General features: G+C 76.7%; 9 non-coding genes across 9 annotated transcripts; all 9 read right to left on the reverse strand.

The window, feature by feature from the left end:
* Nucleotides 1-764: 764 nt before the first annotated feature.
* LOC136139625 (5S ribosomal RNA) lies at nucleotides 765-883 on the reverse strand. The gene has a single exon (XR_010657143.1). It is a non-coding gene; the product is annotated as a 5S ribosomal RNA (ribosomal RNA).
* Nucleotides 884-1,807: 924 nt separating this feature from the next.
* On the reverse strand, nucleotides 1,808-1,926 carry LOC136139626 (5S ribosomal RNA). The gene has a single exon (XR_010657144.1). It is a non-coding gene; the product is annotated as a 5S ribosomal RNA (ribosomal RNA).
* A 924-nt stretch (nucleotides 1,927-2,850) lies between these two features.
* Nucleotides 2,851-2,969, reverse strand: LOC136139434 (5S ribosomal RNA). Its single transcript, XR_010656971.1, has one exon. It is a non-coding gene; the product is annotated as a 5S ribosomal RNA (ribosomal RNA).
* Nucleotides 2,970-3,943: 974 nt separating this feature from the next.
* Nucleotides 3,944-4,062, reverse strand: LOC136139627 (5S ribosomal RNA). The gene has a single exon (XR_010657145.1). It is a non-coding gene; the product is annotated as a 5S ribosomal RNA (ribosomal RNA).
* Nucleotides 4,063-4,987: 925 nt separating this feature from the next.
* On the reverse strand, nucleotides 4,988-5,106 carry LOC136139628 (5S ribosomal RNA). Its single transcript, XR_010657146.1, has one exon. It is a non-coding gene; the product is annotated as a 5S ribosomal RNA (ribosomal RNA).
* Nucleotides 5,107-6,078: 972 nt separating this feature from the next.
* LOC136139630 (5S ribosomal RNA) lies at nucleotides 6,079-6,197 on the reverse strand. Its single transcript, XR_010657148.1, has one exon. It is a non-coding gene; the product is annotated as a 5S ribosomal RNA (ribosomal RNA).
* Nucleotides 6,198-7,122: 925 nt separating this feature from the next.
* LOC136139631 (5S ribosomal RNA) lies at nucleotides 7,123-7,241 on the reverse strand. Its single transcript, XR_010657149.1, has one exon. It is a non-coding gene; the product is annotated as a 5S ribosomal RNA (ribosomal RNA).
* A 972-nt stretch (nucleotides 7,242-8,213) lies between these two features.
* LOC136139632 (5S ribosomal RNA) lies at nucleotides 8,214-8,332 on the reverse strand. Its single transcript, XR_010657150.1, has one exon. It is a non-coding gene; the product is annotated as a 5S ribosomal RNA (ribosomal RNA).
* Nucleotides 8,333-9,299: 967 nt separating this feature from the next.
* On the reverse strand, nucleotides 9,300-9,418 carry LOC136139633 (5S ribosomal RNA). Its single transcript, XR_010657151.1, has one exon. It is a non-coding gene; the product is annotated as a 5S ribosomal RNA (ribosomal RNA).
* Between the last annotated feature and the right edge of the window lie 582 nt (nucleotides 9,419-10,000).

The raw sequence follows: 10,000 nt of genomic DNA on the forward strand, positions 1-10,000 counted from the left end.
CGGCGCTTGGCGCCCCGCCCAACATCCCGCACGTCGCTCACAGGGACGTGGCCCCGGAGGCTTCGGGGCCCGGGGCCCGCGGTCCCTGGGGCATCGCCCCTGCCCGCCCACGCGGCGCTAGGCGCAGCCCGGCCGCAGCCCGGGCCGGCCCTGCTGCCCGACAGCAGCTGACCCGAAGCCACTGGGAGCCACCATTGCGTCGCCACGGCCCCTCAGCCCCGGCAAGGCCACCTTTGCCCGCACACCACCCGCCGAGCTCAGGAGCCCGCCCCTGGTGGCCGGCAGGCCCGGGGAAGCGGCCCCGGCCCTCGATCCCGCTCCCGCACCCGGCCGCGGCGACACGGCGGAGGCGGGGCTTCTGCCGGAGGGAGCTGTGGCGGGACACACCGGCGCACAGGTGGCGGCAGCGGGGCTGGGCGCCAGTGGGGGCGGCCAGGTGCAGGTCGAGGGGCTCGCTGGCCGAAAGGACGGCAACCGGGCCCGCGGCGGATTCTGGTCCGGGCCAGCCACCCCGGGAGCCTCCGGGGTGCGGCTGCCTTCTGGGGCCGCCTTCTGGCCGCCCGGCCGGCCGTGCCGGCGGGGAGCGGCCCCTCCGGCGCACCCGCGCGCGCGCGCACGCACACACACACACACACACACACACGCGCGCGCGCCGTGGTGAGAGGGGCCTGCGGAGGTGGGGCCTGCAGCGGGGCCCGGCGGGGGCGGAGCCGGCGGCCACCGCCCGCGGGCGAGTAAAGGAGAAGGCGGAGCGGGAGGCAAAAAGCCTACAGCACCCGGTATTCCCAGGCGGTCTCCCATCCAAGTACTAACCAGGCCCGACCCTGCTTAGCTTCCGAGATCAGACGAGATCGGGCGCGTTCAGGGTGGTATGGCCGTAGACGGGGGCGGGGACCGCGGGCTGCCTCTTGAGGCCCAGTTGCGCTGGCGCTGGCGCCTTAGGGCCAGCCAGCCCGGCGGTCAGCCCGCCCCGGGGGGACCCCGCCGCCCGCCCAGGCAGGGGGAACGGACGTCTCGTGTATCGGGCGGTGGCGGAGGGTTTGGCCACCACCTCCCAGCCGAGGGCGGGCGTGACCCAGCAAACCCTTCGGCGCTTGGCGCCCCGCCCAACATCCCGCACGTCGCTCACAGGGACGTGGCCCCGGAGGCTTCGGGGCCCGGGGCCCGCGGTCCCTGGGGCATCGCCCCTGCCCGCCCACGCGGCGCTAGGCGCAGCCCGGCCGCAGCCCAGGCCGGCCCTGCTGCCCGACAGCAGCTGACCCGAAGCCACTGGGAGCCACCATTGCGTCGCCACGGCCCCTCAGCCCCGGCAAGGCCACCTTTGCCCGCACACCACCCGCCGAGCTCAGGAGCCCGCCCCTGGTGGCCGGCAGGCCCGGGGAAGCGGCCCCGGCCCTCGATCCCGCTCCCGCACCCGGCCGCGGCGACACGGCGGAGGCGGGGCTTCTGCCGGAGGGAGCTGTGGCGGGACACACCGGCGCACAGGTGGCGGCAGCGGGGCTGGGCGCCAGTGGGGGCGGCCAGGTGCAGGTCGAGGGGCTCGCTGGCCGAAAGGACGGCAACCGGGCCCGCGGCGGATTCTGGGTCCGGGCCAGCCACCCCGGGAGCGTCCGGGGTGCGGCTGCCTTCCGGGGCCGCCTTCTGGCCGCCCGGCCGGCCGGGCCGGCGGGGAGCGGCCCCTCCGGCGCACGCGCGCCGTGTTGGGAGGGGCCTGAGGAGGTGGGGCCTGCAGCGGGGCCCGGCGGGGGCGGAGCCGGCGGCCACCGCCCGCGGGCGAGTAAAGGAGAAGGCGGAGCGGGAGGCAAAAAGCCTACAGCACCCGGTATTCCCAGGCGGTCTCCCATCCAAGTACTAACCAGGCCCGACCCTGCTTAGCTTCCGAGATCAGACGAGATCGGGCGCGTTCAGGGTGGTATGGCCGTAGACGGGGGCGGGGACCGCGGGCTGCCTCTTGAGGCCCAGTTGCGCTGGCGCTGGCGCCTTAGGGCCAGCCAGCCCGGCGGTCAGCCCGCCCCGGCGGGACCCCGCCGCCCGCCCAGGCAGGGGGAACGGACGTCTCGTGTATCGGGCGGTGGCGGAGGGTTTGGCCACCACCTCCCAGCCGAGGACCGGCGTGACCCAGCAAACCCTTCGGCGCTTGGCGCCCCGCCCAACATCCCGCACGTCGCTCACAGGGACGTGGCCCCGGAGGCTTCGGGGCCCGGGGCCCGCGGTCCCTGGGGCATCGCCCCTGCCCGCCCACGCGGCGCTAGGCGCAGCCCGGCCGCAGCCCGGGCCGGCCCTGCTGCCCGACAGCAGCTGGCCCGAAGCCACTGGGAGCCACCATTGCGTCGCCACGGCCCCTCAGCCCCGGCAAGGCCACCCTTGCCCGCACACCACCCGCCGAGCTCTGGAGCCCGCCCCTGGTGGCCGGCAGGCCCGGGGAAGCGGCCCCGGCCCTCGATCCCGCTCCCGCACCCGGCCGAGGCGACACGGCGGAGGCGGGGCTTCTGCCGGAGGGAGCTGTGGCGGGACACACCGGCGCACAGGTGGCGGCAGCGGGGCTGGGCGCCAGTGGGGGCGGCCAGGTGCAGGTCGAGGGGCTCGCTGGCCGAAAGGACGGCAACCGGGCCCGCGGCGGATTCTGGGTCCGGGCCAGCCACCCCGGGAGCGTCCGGGGTGCGGCTGCCTTCCGGGGCCGCCTTCTGGCCGCCCGGCCGGCCGGGCCGGCGGGGAGCGGCCCCTCCGGCGCACGCGCGCCGTGTTGGGAGGGGCCTGAGGAGGTGGGGCCTGCAGCGGGGCCCGGCGGGGGCGGAGCCGGCGGCCACCGCCCGCGGGCGAGTAAAGGAGAAGGCGGAGCGGGAGGCAAAAAGCCTACAGCACCCGGTATTCCCAGGCGGTCTCCCATCCAAGTACTAACCAGGCCCGACCCTGCTTAGCTTCCGAGATCAGACGAGATCGGGCGCGTTCAGGGTGGTATGGCCATAGACGGGGGCGGGGACCGCGGGCTGCCTCTTGAGGCCCAGTTGCGCTGGCGCTGGCGCCTTAGGGCCAGCCAGCCCGGCGGTCAGCCCGCCCCGGCGGGACCCCGCCGCCCGCCCAGGCAGGGGGAACGGACGTCTCGTGTATCGGGCGGTGGCGGAGGGTTTGGCCACCACCTCCCAGCCGAGGGCGGGCGTGACCCAGCAAACCCTTCGGCGCTTGGCGCCCCGCCCAACATCCCGCACGTCGCTCACAGGGACGTGGCCCCGGAGGCTTCGGGGCCCGGGGCCCGCGGTCCCTGGGGCATCGCCCCTGCCCGCCCACGCGGCGCTAGGCGCAGCCCGGCCGCAGCCCGGGCCGGGCCTGCTGCCCGACAGCAGCTGGCCCGAAGCCACTGGGAGCCACCATTGCGTCGCCACGGCCCCTCAGCCCCGGCAAGGCCACCTTTGCCCGCACACCACCCGCCGAGCTCAGGAGCCCGCCCCTGGTGGCCGGCAGGCCCGGGGAAGCGGCCCCGGCCCTCGATCCCGCTCCCGCACCCGGCCGCGGCGACACGGCGGAGGCGGGGCTTCTGCCGGCGGGAGCTGTGGCGGGACACACCGGCGCACAGGTGGCGGCAGCGGGGCTGGGCGCCAGTGGGGGCGGCCAGGTGCAGGTCGAGGGGCTCGCTGGCCGAAAGGACGGCAACCGGGCCCGCGGCGGATTCTGGGTCCGGGCCAGCCACCCCGGGAGCGTCCGGGGTGCGGCTGCCTTCTGGGGCCGCCTTCTGGCCGCCCGGCCGGCCGTGCCGGCGGGGAGCGGCCCCTCCGGCGCACCCGCGCGCGCGCGCACGCACACACACACACACACACACACACACGCGCGCGCGCGCCGTGGTGGGAGGGGCCTGAGGAGGTGGGGCCTGCAGCGGGGCCCGGCGGGGGCGGAGCCGGCGGCCACCGCCCGCGGGCGAGTAAAGGAGAAGGCGGAGCGGGAGGCAAAAAGCCTACAGCACCCGGTATTCCCAGGCGGTCTCCCATCCAAGTACTAACCAGGCCCGACCCTGCTTAGCTTCCGAGATCAGACGAGATCGGGCGCGTTCAGGGTGGTATGGCCGTAGACGGGGGCGGGGACCGCGGGCTGCCTCTTGAGGCCCAGTTGCGCTGGCGCTGGCGCCTTAGGGCCAGCCAGCCCGGCGGTCAGCCCGCCCCGGCGGGACCCCGCCGCCCGCCCAGGCAGGGGGAACGGACGTCTCGTGTATCGGGCGGTGGCGGAGGGTTTGGCCACCACCTCCCAGCCGAGGGCGGGCGTGACCCAGCAAACCCTTCGGCGCTTGGCGCCCCGCCCAACATCCCGCACGTCGCTCACAGGGACGTGGCCCCGGAGGCTTCGGGGCCCGGGGCCCGCGGTCCGTGGGGCATCGCCCCTGCCCGCCCACGCGGCGCTAGGCGCAGCCCGGCCGCAGCCCGGGCCGGCCCTGCTGCCCGACAGCAGCTGGCCCGAAGCCACTGGGAGCCACCATTGCGTCGCCACGGCCCCTCAGCCCCGGCAAGGCCACCTTTGCCCGCACACCACCCGCCGAGCTCAGGAGCCCGCCCCTGGTGGCCGGCAGGCCCGGGGGAGCGGCCCCGGCCCTCGATCCCGCTCCCGCACCCGGCCGCGGCGACACGGCGGAGGCGGGGCTTCTGCCGGAGGGAGCTGTGGCGGGACACACCGGCGCACAGGTGGCGGCAGCGGGGCTGGGCGCCAGTGGGGGCGGCCAGGTGCAGGTCGAGGGGCTCGCTGGCCGAAAGGACGGCAACCGGGCCCGCGGCGGATTCTGGGTCCGGGCCAGCCACCCCGGGAGCGTCCGGGGTGCGGCTGCCTTCCGGGGCCGCCTTCTGGCCGCCCGGCCGGCCGGGCCGGCGGGGAGCGGCCCCTCCGGCGCACGCGCGCCGTGGTGGGAGGGGCCTGAGGAGGTGGGGGCCTGCAGCGGGGCCCGGCGGGGGCGGAGCCGGCGGCCACCGCCCGCGGGCTAGTAAAGGAGAAGGCGGAGCGGGAGGCAAAAAGCCTACAGCACCCGGTATTCCCAGGCGGTCTCCCATCCAAGTACTAACCAGGCCCGACCCTGCTTAGCTTCCGAGATCAGACGAGATCGGGCGCGTTCAGGGTGGTATGGCCGTAGACGGGGGCGGGGCCCGCGGGCTGCCTCTTGAGGCCCAGTTGCGCTGGCGCTGGCGCCTTAATGCCAGCCAGCCCGGCGGTCAGCCCGCCCCGGCGGGACCCCGCCGCCCGCCCAGGCAGGGGGAACGGACGTCTCGTGTATCGGGCGGTGGCGGAGGGTTTGGCCACCACCTCCCAGCCGAGGGCGGGCGTGACCCAGCAAACCCTTCGGCGCTTGGCGCCCCGCCCAACATCCCGCACGTCGCTCACAGGGACGTGGCCCCGGAGGCTTCGGGGCCCGGGGCCCGCGGTCCCTGGGGCATCGCCCCTGCCCGCCCACGCGGCGCTAGGCGCAGCCCGGCCGCAGCCCGGGCCGGCCCTGCTGCCCGACAGCAGCTGACCCGAAGCCACTGGGAGCCACCATTGCGTCGCCACGGCCCCTCAGCCCCGGCAAGGCCACCTTTGCCCGCACACCACCCGCCGAGCTCAGGAGCCCGCCCCTGGTGGCCGGCAGGCCCGGGGAAGCGGCCCCGGCCCTCGATCCCGCTCCCGCACCCGGCCGCGGCGACACGGCGGAGGCGGGGCTTCTGCCGGAGGGAGCTGTGGCGGGACACACCGGCGCACAGGTGGCGGCAGCGGGGCTGGGCGCCAGTGGGGGCGGCCAGGTGCAGGTCGAGGGGCTCGCTGGACGAAAGGACGGCAACCGGGCCCGCGGCGGATTCTGGGTCCGGGCCAGCCACCCCGGGAGCGTCCGGGGTGCGGCTGCCTTCTGGGGCCGCCTTCTGGCCGCCCGGCCGGCCGTGCCGGCGGGGAGCGGCCCCTCCGGCGCACCCGCGCGCGCGCGCACGCACACACACACACACACACACACACACGCGCGCGCGCCGTGGTGGGAGGGGCCTGAGGAGGTGGGGCCTGCAGCGGGGCCCGGCGGGGGCGGAGCCGGCGGCCACCGCCCGCGGGCGAGTAAAGGAGAAGGCGGAGCGGGAGGCAAAAAGCCTACAGCACCCGGTATTCCCAGGCGGTCTCCCATCCAAGTACTAACCAGGCCCGACCCTGCTTAGCTTCCGAGATCAGACGAGATCGGGCGCGTTCAGGGTGGTATGGCCGTAGACGGGGGCGGGGACCGCGGGCTGCCTCTTGAGGCCCAGTTGCGCTGGCGCTGGCGCCTTAGGGCCAGCCAGCCCGGCGGTCAGCCCGCCCCGGCGGGACCCCGCCGCCCGCCCAGGCAGGGGGAACGGACGTCTCGTGTATCGGGCGGTGGCGGAGGGTTTGGCCACCACCTCCCAGCCGAGGGCGGGCGTGACCCAGCAAACCCTTCGGCGCTTGGCGCCCCGCCCAACATCCCGCACGTCGCTCACAGGGACGTGGCCCCGGAGGCTTCGGGGCCCGGGGCCCGCGGTCCGTGGGGCATCGCCCCTGCCCGCCCACGCGGCGCTAGGCGCAGCCCGGCCGCAGCCCGGGCCGGCCCTGCTGCCCGACAGCAGCTGGCCCGAAGCCACTGGGAGCCACCATTGCGTCGCCACGGCCCCTCAGCCCCGGCAAGGCCACCTTTGCCCGCACACCACCCGCCGAGCTCAGGAGCCCGCCCCTGGTGGCCGGCAGGCCCGGGGGAGCGGCCCCGGCCCTCGATCCCGCTCCCGCACCCGGCCGCGGCGACACGGCGGAGGCGGGGCTTCTGCCGGAGGGAGCTGTGGCGGGACACACCGGCGCACAGGTGGCGGCAGCGGGGCTGGGCGCCAGTGGGGGCGGCCAGGTGCAGGTCGAGGGGCTCGCTGGCCGAAAGGACGGCAACCGGGCCCGCGGCGGATTCTGGGTCCGGGCCAGCCACCCCGGGAGCGTCCGGGGTGCGGCTGCCTTCCGGGGCCGCCTTCTGGCCGCCCGGCCGGCCGGGCCGGCGGGGAGCGGCCCCTCCGGCGCACGCGCGCCGTGGTGGGAGGGGCCTGAGGAGGTGGGGGCCTGCAGCGGGGCCCGGCGGGGGCGGAGCCGGCGGCCACCGCCCGCGGGCTAGTAAAGGAGAAGGCGGAGCGGGAGGCAAAAAGCCTACAGCACCCGGTATTCCCAGGCGGTCTCCCATCCAAGTACTAACCAGGCCCGACCCTGCTTAGCTTCCGAGATCAGACGAGATCGGGCGCGTTCAGGGTGGTATGGCCGTAGACGGGGGCGGGGCCCGCGGGCTGCCTCTTGAGGCCCAGTTGCGCTGGCGCTGGCGCCTTAAGGCCAGCCAGCCCGGCGGTCAGCCCGCCCCGGCGGGACCCCGCCGCCCGCCCAGGCAGGGGGAACGGACGTCTCGTGTATCGGGCGGTGGCGGAGGGTTTGGCCACCACCTCCCAGCCGAGGGCGGGCGTGACCCAGCAAACCCTTCGGCGCTTGGCGCCCCGCCCAACATCCCGCACGTCGCTCACAGGGACGTGGCCCCGGAGGCTTCGGGGCCCGGGGCCCGCGGTCCCTGGGGCATCGCCCCTGCCCGCCCACGCGGCGCTAGGCGCAGCCCGGCCGCAGCCCGGGCCGGCCCTGCTGCCCGACAGCAGCTGACCCGAAGCCACTGGGAGCCACCATTGCGTCGCCACGGCCCCTCAGCCCCGGCAAGGCCACCTTTGCCCGCACACCACCCGCCGAGCTCAGGAGCCCGCCCCTGGTGGCCGGCAGGCCCGGGGAAGCGGCCCCGGCCCTCGATCCCGCTCCCGCACCCGGCCGCGGCGACACGGCGGAGGCGGGGCTTCTGCCGGAGGGAGCTGTGGCGGGACACACCGGCGCACAGGTGGCGGCAGCGGGGCTGGGCGCCAGTGGGGGCGGCCAGGTGCAGGTCGAGGGGCTCGCTGGCCGAAAGGACGGCAACCGGGCCCGCGGCGGATTCTGGGTCCGGGCCAGCCACCCCGGGAGCGTCCGGGGTGCGGCTGCCTTCTGGGGCCGCCTTCTGGCCGCCCGGCCGGCCGTGCCGGCGGGGAGCGGCCCCTCCGGCGCACCCGCGCGCGCGCGCACGCACACACACACACACACACACACACACGCGCGCGCGCCGTGGTGGGAGGGGCCTGAGGAGGTGGGGCCTGCAGCGGGGCCCGGCGGGGGCGGAGCCGGCGGCCACCGCCCGCGGGCGAGTAAAGGAGAAGGCGGAGCGGGAGGCAAAAAGCCTACAGCACCCGGTATTCCCAGGCGGTCTCCCATCCAAGTACTAACCAGGCCCGACCCTGCTTAGCTTCCGAGATCAGACGAGATCGGGCGCGTTCAGGGTGGTATGGCCGTAGACGGGGGCGGGGACCGCGGGCTGCCTCTTGAGGCCCAGTTGCGCTGGCGCTGGCGCCTTAGGGCCAGCCAGCCCGGCGGTCAGCCCGCCCCGGCGGGACCCCGCCGCCCGCCCAGGCAGGGGGAACGGACGTCTCGTGTATCGGGCGGTGGCGGAGGGTTTGGCCACCACCTCCCAGCCGAGGGCGGGCGTGACCCAGCAAACCCTTCGGCGCTTGGCGCCCCGCCCAACATCCCGCACGTCGCTCACAGGGACGTGGCCCCGGAGGCTTCGGGGCCCGGGGCCCGCGGTCCCTGGGGCATCGCCCCTGCCCGCCCACGCGGCGCTAGGCGCAGCCCGGCCGCAGCCCGGGCCGGCCCTGCTGCCCGACAGCAGCTGACCCGAAGCCACTGGGAGCCACCATTGCGTCGCCACGGCCCCTCAGCCCCGGCAAGGCCACCTTTGCCCGCACACCACCCGCCGAGCTCAGGAGCCCGCCCCTGGTGGCCGGCAGGCCCGGGGAAGCGGCCCCGGCCCTCGATCCCGCTCCCGCACCCGGCCGCGGCGACACGGCGGAGGCGGGGCTTCTGCCGGAGGGAGCTGTGGCGGGACACACCGGCGCACAGGTGGCGGCAGCGGGGCTGGGCGCCAGTGGGGGCGGCCAGGTGCAGGTCGAGGGGCTCGCTGGCCGAAAGGACGGCAACCGGGCCCGCGGCGGATTCTGGTCCGGGCCAGCCACCCCGGGAGCCTCCGGGGTGCGGCTGCCTTCTGGGGCCGCCTTCTGGCCGCCCGGCCGGCCGTGCCGGCGGGGAGCGGCCCCTCCGGCGCACCCGCGCGCGCGCGCACGCACACACACACACACACACACACGCGCGCGCGCCGTGGTGAGAGGGGCCTGAGGAGGTGGGGCCTGCAGCGGGGCCCGGCGGGGGCGGAGCCGGCGGCCACCGCCCGCGGGCGAGTAAAGGAGAAGGCGGAGCGGGAGGCAAAAAGCCTACAGCACCCGGTATTCCCAGGCGGTCTCCCATCCAAGTACTAACCAGGCCCGACCCTGCTTAGCTTCCGAGATCAGACGAGATCGGGCGCGTTCAGGGTGGTATGGCCGTAGACGGGGGCGGGGACCGCGGGCTGCCTCTTGAGGCCCAGTTGCGCTGGCGCTGGCGCCTTAGGGCCAGCCAGCCCGGCGGTCAGCCCGCCCCGGCGGGACCCCGCCGCCCGCCCAGGCAGGGGGAACGGACGTCTCGTGTATCGGGCGGTGGCGGAGGGTTTGGCCACCACCTCCCAGCCGAGGGCGGGCGTGACCCAGCAAACCCTTCGGCGCTTGGCGCCCCGCCCAACATCCCGCACGTCGCTCACAGGGACGTGGCCCCGGAGGCTTCGGGGCCCGGGGCCCGCGGTCCCTGGGGCATCGCCCCTGCCCGCCCACGCGGCGCTAGGCGCAGCCCGGCCGCAGCCCGGGCCGGCCCTGCTGCCCGACAGCAGCTGACCCGAAGCCACTGGGAGCCACCATTGCGTCGCCACGGCCCCTCAGCCCCGGCAAGGCCACCTTTGCCCGCACACCACCCGCCGAGCTCAGGAGCCCGCCCCTGGTGGCCGGCAGGCCCGGAGAAGCGGCCCCGGCCCTCGATCCCGCTCCCGCACCAGGCCGCGGCGACACGGCGGAGGCGGGGCTTCTGCCGGAGGGAGCTGTGG

This window comes from Phocoena phocoena, chromosome 19, assembly GCF_963924675.1.
Source record: "Phocoena phocoena chromosome 19, mPhoPho1.1, whole genome shotgun sequence".
Classification (NCBI taxonomy): domain Eukaryota; kingdom Metazoa; phylum Chordata; class Mammalia; order Artiodactyla; family Phocoenidae; genus Phocoena; species Phocoena phocoena.